Genomic DNA, 11,233 nt, shown 5'->3' with positions numbered 1-11,233 from the left:
CTGTTATAGGATGGAAAGACTGTTGTATTTTTATCGCATTTTATGCTTCAGGCGTTGACTTCTGAGGCCGTAGCTATTCGATGTGGAGGAAAAACGCCATAGAGTGAGGCCTATGTTGCCCGGAACGTAGAAATGACCATCACTTTCACACGGGTTGCAATTATTCCTGTTATAGGATGGAAAGACTGTTGTATTTTTATTGTATTTTATGCTTCAGGCGTTGACTTCTGAGGCCGTAGCTATTGGATGTGGTGGAAGAACGCCATAGGGTGGAGCCTAGGTTGCCTGGAACGTAGAAATGACCAGAACTTCCATACTGGTTGCAATTATTCGTTTTATATGATGGAAAAACTGTTGTATTTATATTGTATTTTATGCTGCTGGCGTTCACTTCTTAGGCCCTAACTATTCGATCTGGTGGAACAACGCCCTGGGGTGAAGCCTAGGTTGTCCGAAACGTAGAAATGACCATTACTTTCACAATGTCTGCAATTATTCATTCTATACGATGGAAAAACTGTTGTACTTATATTGTATTTTATCCTTCTGGCGTTGAATTCTAAGTCCCTAGCTATTCGATCTGGTGGAGCAACGCCCTAGTGTGAAACCTAGGTTACCCGGAACGTAGAAATGGCCATTACCTTCACACTGTTTGCAATTATTCATTTTATACGATGGCAAAGCTGTTGTACTTATATTGTATTTTATGCTTCGGGCGTTGACTTCTAAGGCCCTAACTATTCGATTTGGGTGGAGCAACGCCCTGCAGTGAAGCCTTGGTTGCCCGGAACGTAGAAATGACCATTACTTTCACACCGGTTGCTATTATTCATTTTATACGATGGAAAAGCTGTCGTATTTATATTGTATTTTATGCTCCTGGCGTTGACTTCTAAGTCCCTAGCTATTCGATCTGGTGGAGCAACGCCCTAGTGTGAAACCTAGGTTACCCGGAACGTAGAAATGTCCAGTACTTTCAGACTGGTTGCTGTTATCCGTTTCATACGATGGAAAAGCTGTTATATTTATTTTGCATTTTATGCTTCGGGCGTTGACTTCTAAGGCCCTAACTGTTTGGTCTGGTGGAGAAACGCCCTAGAGTGAAGCCTAGGTTGCCCGGAACGTAGAAATGATCATTACTTTCGCACTGGTTGCAATTAGTCATGCTATACGATGGAAAAACTGTTGCATTTTTATTGTGTTTTATGCTTCTGGCGTTGAATTCTAAGTCCCTGGCTATTCGGTCTGGTGGAGCAACGCCCTAGTGTGAAACCTAGGTTACCCGGAACGTAGAAATGACCAGTACTTTCAGACTGGTTGCAATTATTCGTTTTATACAATGGAAAAACTATTCTATTTATTTTGCATTTTATGCTTCGGGCGTTGACTTCTAAGTCCCTAGCTATTCGATCTGGTGGAGCAACGCCCAAGTGTGAAACCTAGGATACCCGGAACGTAGAAATGTCCAGTACTTTCAGACTGGTTGCTGTTATCCGTTTCATACGATGGAAAAGCTGTTATATTTATTTTGCATTTTATGCTTCGGGCGTTGACTTCTAAGGCCCTAACTGTTTGGTCTGGTGGAGAAACGCCCTAGAGTGAAGCCTAGGTTGCCCGGAACGTAGAAATGATCATTACTTTCGCACTGGTTGCAATTAGTCATGCTATACGATGGAAAAACTGTTGCATTTTTATTGTGTTTTATGCTTCTGGCGTTGACTTCTATGGCCCTACCTATTCGATCTGGTGGAGCAACGCCCTAGAGTGCAGCCTAGGTAGCCCGGAACGTAGAAATGACCACAACTTTCACACTGATTGCTATTATTCGTTTTATACGATGGAAAAACTGTTATATTTATTTTGTATATTATGCTTCTGTCGTTGCCTTCTAAGGCACTACCTATTCGATCTTGTGGAGGATCACTCTACAGTGAAGCCTAGATTGCCCGTGACGTAGAAATGACCATAACTTTCACACTGGTAGCAATTACTCATTGTATACGATGGAAAAACTGTTGTACTTATATTGCATTTTATTCTTCTGGCGTTGAATTCTTAGTCCCTAGCTACTCGATCTGGTGGAGCAGCGCCCTAGAGTGAAGCCTAGATTAACCGGAACGTAGTAATGCCCAGTACTATTACACTGTTTGCAGTTATTCCTGTTATACGAAGGAAAGCTGTTGCATCTTTATGGTATTTTACGCTTCTGGCGTTGATTTCTAAGGCCCTAACTGTTCGATCTGGTGGAGGAAGGCCCTAGACTGAAGCCTAGGTTGCCCGGAACGTAGAAATGGCCATTACCTTCACACTGTTTGCAATTATTCATTTTATAAGATGGCAAAGCTGTAGTATTTATATTGTATTTTGTGCTTCCGGCGTTAAGTCCTAAGGCCGTAGCTATCAGATGTGGAGCAGCAACGCCCTAGAGTGACACGTAGGTTGCCAGGCACGTAGAAATGACCAATACTTTCACAATGTTCGCAATCATTCATTTTATACGATGGAAAAACTGTTGTACTTATATTGTATTTTATGCTTCGGGCGTTGACTTCTAAGGCCCTAACTATTCGATTTGGTGGAGCAACGCCCTACAGTGAAGCCTAGGTTGCCCGGAACGTAGAAATGACCAGTACTTTCACACTGGTTACAGTTATTCGTTTTATACAATGGAAAAACTGTTCTAATTATTTTGCATTTTATTCTTCGGGCGTTGACTTCTAAGGCCCTAACTATTCGATCTGGTGGAGCAACGCCCTAGAGTGAAGCCTAGGTTGCCTGGAACGTAGAAATGACAATTACTTTCACACTGTTTGCAGTTATTCCTGTTATATGATGGAAAAACTGTTGCATCTTTATTGTATTTTATGCTTCTGGCGTTGATTTGAAAGGTCCTAACAATTCGATCTGGTGGAGCAACGCCCTAGAGTGAAGCCTAGGATGCCCGGAACGTAGAAATGACCATTACATCCACACTGGTTGCAATTATTCGTTTTATACGATGGAAAAGCTGTTTTATTTATTTTGTATTTTATGCTTCGGGCGTTGACTTCTAAGGCCCTAACTATTCGATCTGGTGGAGCAACGCCCTAGTGTGAAGCCTAGGTTGCCCGGAACGAAGAAGTGACCATAACTTTCACAGGGGTTGCAATTATTCCTGTTATAGTATGGAAAGACTGTTGTATTTTTATTGTATTTTATGCTTCAGGCGTTGACTTCTGAGGCCGTAGCTATTCGATGTGGAGGAAGAACGCCATACAGTGAAGCCTAGGTTGCCCGGAACGTAGAAATGACCATCACTTTCACACGGGTTGCAATAATTCCTGTTATAGGATGGAAAGACTGTTGTATTTTTATTGTATTTTATGCTTCAGGCGTTGACATCTGAGGCCGTAGCTATTCGATGTGGTGGAAGAACGCCATAGAGTGAAGCCTAGGTTGCCCGGAACGTAGAAATGACCTCAACTTTCACACTGATTGCTTTTACTCGTTTTATGCGATGGAAAAACTGTTATATTTATATTGTATATTATGCTTCTGGCGTTGCCTTCTAAGGCACTAACTATTCGAACTGGCGGAGCAACGCCCTAGAGTGAAGCCGAGGTTGCCCGGAACGTAGAAATGACCATCACCTTCAAACTGGTTGCGATTATTCCTGTTATATGATGGAAAAACTGTTGTATTTTTATTGCATTTTATGCTTCGGGCATTGACTTCTAAGGCCCTAACTATTCAATCTGCTGGAGCAACGTCCTAGGGTGTAGCCTATGTTGCCCGGAAAGTAGAAATGACCATAACTTTCATACTGGTTGCAATTACACGTTTTATATGATGGAAAAACTGTTGCATTTATATTGTATTTTATGCTTCTGGCGTTCACTTCTTAGGCCCTAGCTTTTCGATCTGATGGAACAATGCCCTAGGGTGAAGCCTACGTTGCCCGGAACGTAGAAATGACCATAACTTTCACACTGGATGCCATTATTCGTTCTATACGATGGAAAAACTGTTATATTTATACTGCATCTTATGCTTCTGACGTTGACTTCTAAGGCCCTAACTGTTTGATCTGGTGGAGCAACGCCCTAGAGTGAAGCCGAGGTTGCCCGGAACGTAGAAATGACCATCACTTTCACACGGGTTGCAATTATTCCTGTTATAGGATGGAAAGACTGTTGTATTTTTATTGCATTTTATGCTTCAGGCGTTGATTTCTGTGGCCGTAGCTATTCGATGTGGAGGAAAAACGCCATAGAGTGAAGCCTATGTTGCCCGGAACGTAGGAATGACCATCACTTTCACACGGGTTGCAATTATTCCTGTTATAGGATGGAAAGACTGTTGTATTTTTATCGTATTTTATGCTTCAGGCGTTGACTTCTGAGGCCGTAGCTATTCGATGTGGTGGAAGAGCGCCATAGAGTGAAGCCTAGGTTGCCCGGAACATAGAAATGACCAGAACTTTCATACTGGTTGCAATTATTCGTCTTATATGATGGAAAAGCTGTTGTATTTATATTGTATTTTATGCTGCTGGCGTTCACTTCTTAGGCCCAAACTTTTCGATCTGGTGGAGCAACGACCTAGAGTGAGGCCTAGGTTGCCCGGAACGTAGAATCGGCCATCACTTTCAAACTGGTTGCAATTATTCCTGTTATATGGTGGAAACACTGTTGTACTTTTATTGCATTTTATGCTTCGGGCGTTGACTTCTGAGGCCGTAGCCATTCGATGTGGTGGATGAACGCCATAGAGTGAAGCCTAGGTTGCTCGGAACGAAGAAATGACCATAACTATCATACTGGTTGCAATCATTCGTTTTATATGATGGAAGAACTGATGTATTTATATTGTATTTTATGCTGCTGGCGTTCACCTCTTAGGCCCTAGCTATTCAGTCTGGTGGAACAACGCCCTGGGGTGAAGCCTAGGTTGCCCGGAACGTAGAAATGACCATAACTTTCACACGGGTTGCAATTATTGCTGTTATAGGATGGAAAGACTGTTGTATTTTTATCGCATTTTATGCTTCAGGCGTTGACTTCTGAGGCCGTAGCTATTCGATGTGGAGGAAAAACGCCATAGAGTGAGGCCTATGTTGCCCGGAACGTAGAAATGACCATCACTTTCACACGGGTTGCAATTATTCCTGTTATAGGATGGAAAGACTGTTGTATTTTTATTGTATTTTATGCTTCAGGCGTTGACTTCTGAGGCCGTAGCTATTGGATGTGGTGGAAGAACGCCATAGGGTGGAGCCTAGGTTGCCTGGAACGTAGAAATGACCAGAACTTCCATACTGGTTGCAATTATTCGTTTTATATGATGGAAAAACTGTTGTATTTATATTGTATTTTATGCTGCTGGCGTTCACTTCTTAGGCCCTAACTATTCGATCTGGTGGAACAACGCCCTGGGGTGAAGCCTAGGTTGTCCGAAACGTAGAAATGACCATTACTTTCACAATGTCTGCAATTATTCATTCTATACGATGGAAAAACTGTTGTACTTATATTGTATTTTATCCTTCTGGCGTTGAATTCTAAGTCCCTAGCTATTCGATCTGGTGGAGCAACGCCCTAGTGTGAAACCTAGGTTACCCGGAACGTAGAAATGGCCATTACCTTCACACTGTTTGCAATTATTCATTTTATACGATGGCAAAGCTGTTGTACTTATATTGTATTTTATGCTTCGGGCGTTGACTTCTAAGGCCCTAACTATTCGATTTGGGTGGAGCAACGCCCTGCAGTGAAGCCTTGGTTGCCCGGAACGTAGAAATGACCATTACTTTCACACCGGTTGCTATTATTCATTTTATACGATGGAAAAGCTGTCGTATTTATATTGTATTTTATGCTCCTGGCGTTGACTTCTAAGTCCCTAGCTATTCGATCTGGTGGAGCAACGCCCTAGTGTGAAACCTAGGTTACCCGGAACGTAGAAATGTCCAGTACTTTCAGACTGGTTGCTGTTATCCGTTTCATACGATGGAAAAGCTGTTATATTTATTTTGCATTTTATGCTTCGGGCGTTGACTTCTAAGGCCCTAACTGTTTGGTCTGGTGGAGAAACGCCATAGAGTGAAGCCTAGGTTGCCCGGAACGTAGAAATGATCATTACTTTCGCACTGGTTGCAATTAGTCATGCTATACGATGGAAAAACTGTTGCATTTTTATTGTGTTTTATGCTTCTGGCGTTGAATTCTAAGTCCCTGGCTATTCGGTCTGGTGGAGCAACGCCCTAGTGTGAAACCTAGGTTACCCGGAACGTAGAAATGACCAGTCCTTTCAGACTGGTTGCAATTATTCGTTTTATACAATGGAAAAACTATTCTATTTATTTTGCATTTTATGCTTCGGGCGTTGACTTCTAAGTCCCTAGCTATTCGATCTGGTGGAGCAACGCCCAAGTGTGAAACCTAGGATACCCGGAACGTAGAAATGTCCAGTACTTTCAGACTGGTTGCTGTTATCCGTTTCATACGATGGAAAAGCTGTTATATTTATTTTGCATTTTATGCTTCGGGCGTTGACTTCTAAGGCCCTAACTGTTTGGTCTGGTGGAGAAACGCCCTAGAGTGAAGCCTAGGTTGCCCGGAACGTAGAAATGATCATTACTTTCGCACTGGTTGCAATTAGTCATGCTATACGATGGAAAAACTGTTGCATTTTTATTGTGTTTTATGCTTCTGGCGTTGACTTCTATGGCCCTACCTATTCGATCTGGTGGAGCAACGCCCTAGAGTGCAGCCTAGGTAGCCCGGAACGTAGAAATGACCACAACTTTCACACTGATTGCTATTATTCGTTTTATACGATGGAAAAACTGTTATATTTATTTTGTATATTATGCTTCTGTCGTTGCCTTCTAAGGCACTACCTATTCGATCTTGTGGAGGATCACTCTACAGTGAAGCCTAGATTGCCCGTGACGTAGAAATGACCATAACTTTCACACTGGTAGCAATTACTCATTGTATACGATGGAAAAACTGTTGTACTTATATTGCATTTTATTCTTCTGGCGTTGAATTCTTAGTCCCTAGCTACTCGATCTGGTGGAGCAGCGCCCTAGAGTGAAGCCTAGATTAACCGGAACGTAGTAATGCCCAGTACTATTACACTGTTTGCAGTTATTCCTGTTATACGAAGGAAAGCTGTTGCATCTTTATGGTATTTTACGCTTCTGGCGTTGATTTCTAAGGCCCTAACTGTTCGATCTGGTGGAGGAAGGCCCTAGACTGAAGCCTAGGTTGCCCGGAACGTAGAAATGGCCATTACCTTCACACTGTTTGCAATTATTCATTTTATAAGATGGCAAAGCTGTAGTATTTATATTGTATTTTGTGCTTCCGGCGTTAAGTCCTAAGGCCGTAGCTATCAGATGTGGAGCAGCAACGCCCTAGAGTGACACGTAGGTTGCCAGGCACGTAGAAATGACCAATACTTTCACAATGTTCGCAATCATTCATTTTATACGATGGAAAAACTGTTGTACTTATATTGTATTTTATGCTTCGGGCGTTGACTTCTAAGGCCCTAACTATTCGATTTGGTGGAGCAACGCCCTACAGTGAAGCCTAGGTTGCCCGGAACGTAGAAATGACCAGTACTTTCACACTGGTTACAGTTATTCGTTTTATACAATGGAAAAACTGTTCTAATTATTTTGCATTTTATTCTTCGGGCGTTGACTTCTAAGGCCCTAACTATTCGATCTGGTGGAGCAACGCCCTAGAGTGAAGCCTAGGTTGCCTGGAACGTAGAAATGACAATTACTTTCACACTGTTTGCAGTTATTCCTGTTATATGATGGAAAAACTGTTGCATCTTTATTGTATTTTATGCTTCTGGCGTTGATTTGAAAGGTCCTAACAATTCGATCTGGTGGAGCAACGCCCTAGAGTGAAGCCTAGGATGCCCGGAACGTAGAAATGACCATTACATCCACACTGGTTGCAATTATTCGTTTTATACGATGGAAAAGCTGTTTTATTTATTTTGTATTTTATGCTTCGGGCGTTGACTTCTAAGGCCCTAACTATTCGATCTGGTGGAGCAACGCCCTAGTGTGAAGCCTAGGTTGCCCGGAACGAAGAAGTGACCATAACTTTCACAGGGGTTGCAATTATTCCTGTTATAGTATGGAAAGACTGTTGTATTTTTATTGTATTTTATGCTTCAGGCGTTGACTTCTGAGGCCGTAGCTATTCGATGTGGAGGAAGAACGCCATACAGTGAAGCCTAGGTTGCCCGGAACGTAGAAATGACCATCACTTTCACACGGGTTGCAATAATTCCTGTTATAGGATGGAAAGACTGTTGTATTTTTATTGTATTTTATGCTTCAGGCGTTGACATCTGAGGCCGTAGCTATTCGATGTGGTGGAAGAACGCCATAGAGTGAAGCCTAGGTTGCCCGGAACGTAGAAATGACCTCAACTTTCACACTGATTGCTTTTACTCGTTTTATGCGATGGAAAAACTGTTATATTTATATTGTATATTATGCTTCTGGCGTTGCCTTCTAAGGCACTAACTATTCGAACTGGCGGAGCAACGCCCTAGAGTGAAGCCGAGGTTGCCCGGAACGTAGAAATGACCATCACCTTCAAACTGGTTGCGATTATTCCTGTTATATGATGGAAAAACTGTTGTATTTTTATTGCATTTTATGCTTCGGGCATTGACTTCTAAGGCCCTAACTATTCAATCTGCTGGAGCAACGTCCTAGGGTGTAGCCTATGTTGCCCGGAAAGTAGAAATGACCATAACTTTCATACTGGTTGCAATTACACGTTTTATATGATGGAAAAACTGTTGCATTTATATTGTATTTTATGCTTCTGGCGTTCACTTCTTAGGCCCTAGCTTTTCGATCTGATGGAACAATGCCCTAGGGTGAAGCCTACGTTGCCCGGAACGTAGAAATGACCATAACTTTCACACTGGATGCCATTATTCGTTCTATACGATGGAAAAACTGTTATATTTATACTGCATCTTATGCTTCTGACGTTGACTTCTAAGGCCCTAACTGTTTGATCTGGTGGAGCAACGCCCTAGAGTGAAGCCGAGGTTGCCCGGAACGTAGAAATGACCATCACTTTCACACGGGTTGCAATTATTCCTGTTATAGGATGGAAAGACTGTTGTATTTTTATTGCATTTTATGCTTCAGGCGTTGATTTCTGTGGCCGTAGCTATTCGATGTGGAGGAAAAACGCCATAGAGTGAAGCCTATGTTGCCCGGAACGTAGGAATGACCATCACTTTCACACGGGTTGCAATTATTCCTGTTATAGGATGGAAAGACTGTTGTATTTTTATCGTATTTTATGCTTCAGGCGTTGACTTCTGAGGCCGTAGCTATTCGATGTGGTGGAAGAGCGCCATAGAGTGAAGCCTAGGTTGCCCGGAACATAGAAATGACCAGAACTTTCATACTGGTTGCAATTATTCGTCTTATATGATGGAAAAGCTGTTGTATTTATATTGTATTTTATGCTGCTGGCGTTCACTTCTTAGGCCCAAACTTTTCGATCTGGTGGAGCAACGACCTAGAGTGAGGCCTAGGTTGCCCGGAACGTAGAATCGGCCATCACTTTCAAACTGGTTGCAATTATTCCTGTTATATGGTGGAAACACTGTTGTACTTTTATTGCATTTTATGCTTCGGGCGTTGACTTCTGAGGCCGTAGCCATTCGATGTGGTGGATGAACGCCATAGAGTGAAGCCTAGGTTGCTCGGAACGAAGAAATGACCATAACTATCATACTGGTTGCAATCATTCGTTTTATATGATGGAAGAACTGATGTATTTATATTGTATTTTATGCTGCTGGCGTTCACCTCTTAGGCCCTAGCTATTCAGTCTGGTGGAACAACGCCCTGGGGTGAAGCCTAGGTTGCCCGGAACGTAGAAATGACCATAACTTTCACACGGGTTGCAATTATTGCTGTTATAGGATGGAAAGACTGTTGTATTTTTATCGCATTTTATGCTTCAGGCGTTGACTTCTGAGGCCGTAGCTATTCGATGTGGAGGAAAAACGCCATAGAGTGAGGCCTATGTTGCCCGGAACGTAGAAATGACCATCACTTTCACACGGGTTGCAATTATTCCTGTTATAGGATGGAAAGACTGTTGTATTTTTATTGTATTTTATGCTTCAGGCGTTGACTTCTGAGGCCGTAGCTATTCGATGTGGTGGAAGAGCGCCATAGAGTGAAGCCTAGGTTGCCCGGAACGTAGAAATGACCAGAACTTTCATACTGGTTGCAATTATTCGTTTTATATGATGCAAAAACTGTTGTATTTATATTGTATTTTATGCTGCTGGCGTTCACTTCTTTGGCCCTAACAATTCGATCTGGTGGAGCAACGCCCTAGAGTGAAGCCTAGGTTCTCTGGAACGTACAAATGACCATCACTTTCACACGGGTTGCAATTATTCCTGTTATCGGATGGAAAGACTGTTGTATTTTTATTGCATTTTATGCTTCTGGCGTTCACTTCTTAGGCCCTGACTATTCGATCTGGTGGAACAACGCCCTATGGTGAAGCCTAGATTGCCCGGAACGTAGAAATGACAATTACTTTCACGCTGTTTGCAATAATTCCTTTTATACGATGCAAAAGTTGTTGTATTTATATCGTATTTTATGCTTCTGGCGTTGACTTCTAAGGACCTAACTATTCGATCTGGTGGTGTAACGCCCTAGAGTGAAGCCTAGGTTGCTCGGAATGTAGAAATAACCATAACTTTCACACTGGTTGCAATTATTCGTTTTTTACAATGGAAGAGCTGTTGCATTTATATTGTATTTTATGCCTCTGGCGTTGACTTCTAAGGCCCTAGCTATTCGATCTAGTGGAGCAACGCCCTAGAGTGAAGCCTAGGTTGCCCGGAACGTAGAAATGACCATCACTTTCAAACAGGTTGCAATTAATCCTGTTATACGATGGAAAAACTGCTGTATTTTTATTGTATTTTATGCTTCTGGCGAAAACTTCTTAGGCCCTAACTATTCGATCAGGTGGAACAATGCCCTAGGGTGAAGCCTAGGTTGCCCGGAACGTAGAAATGACCATAACTTTTACACTGGTAGCAATTATTCGTTTTATACAATGGAAAAACTGTTCTATTTATTTTGTATTTTATGCTTCGGGCGTTGACTTCTGAGGCCCTAACCGTTTGACCTGGTGGATCAACGCCCTGGGGTGAAGCC

This window comes from Calliopsis andreniformis, unplaced genomic scaffold, assembly GCF_051401765.1.
Source record: "Calliopsis andreniformis isolate RMS-2024a unplaced genomic scaffold, iyCalAndr_principal scaffold0025, whole genome shotgun sequence".
NCBI classification, from domain to species: domain Eukaryota; kingdom Metazoa; phylum Arthropoda; class Insecta; order Hymenoptera; family Andrenidae; genus Calliopsis; species Calliopsis andreniformis.
Note: the sequence above shows the minus strand (reverse complement) of the source record.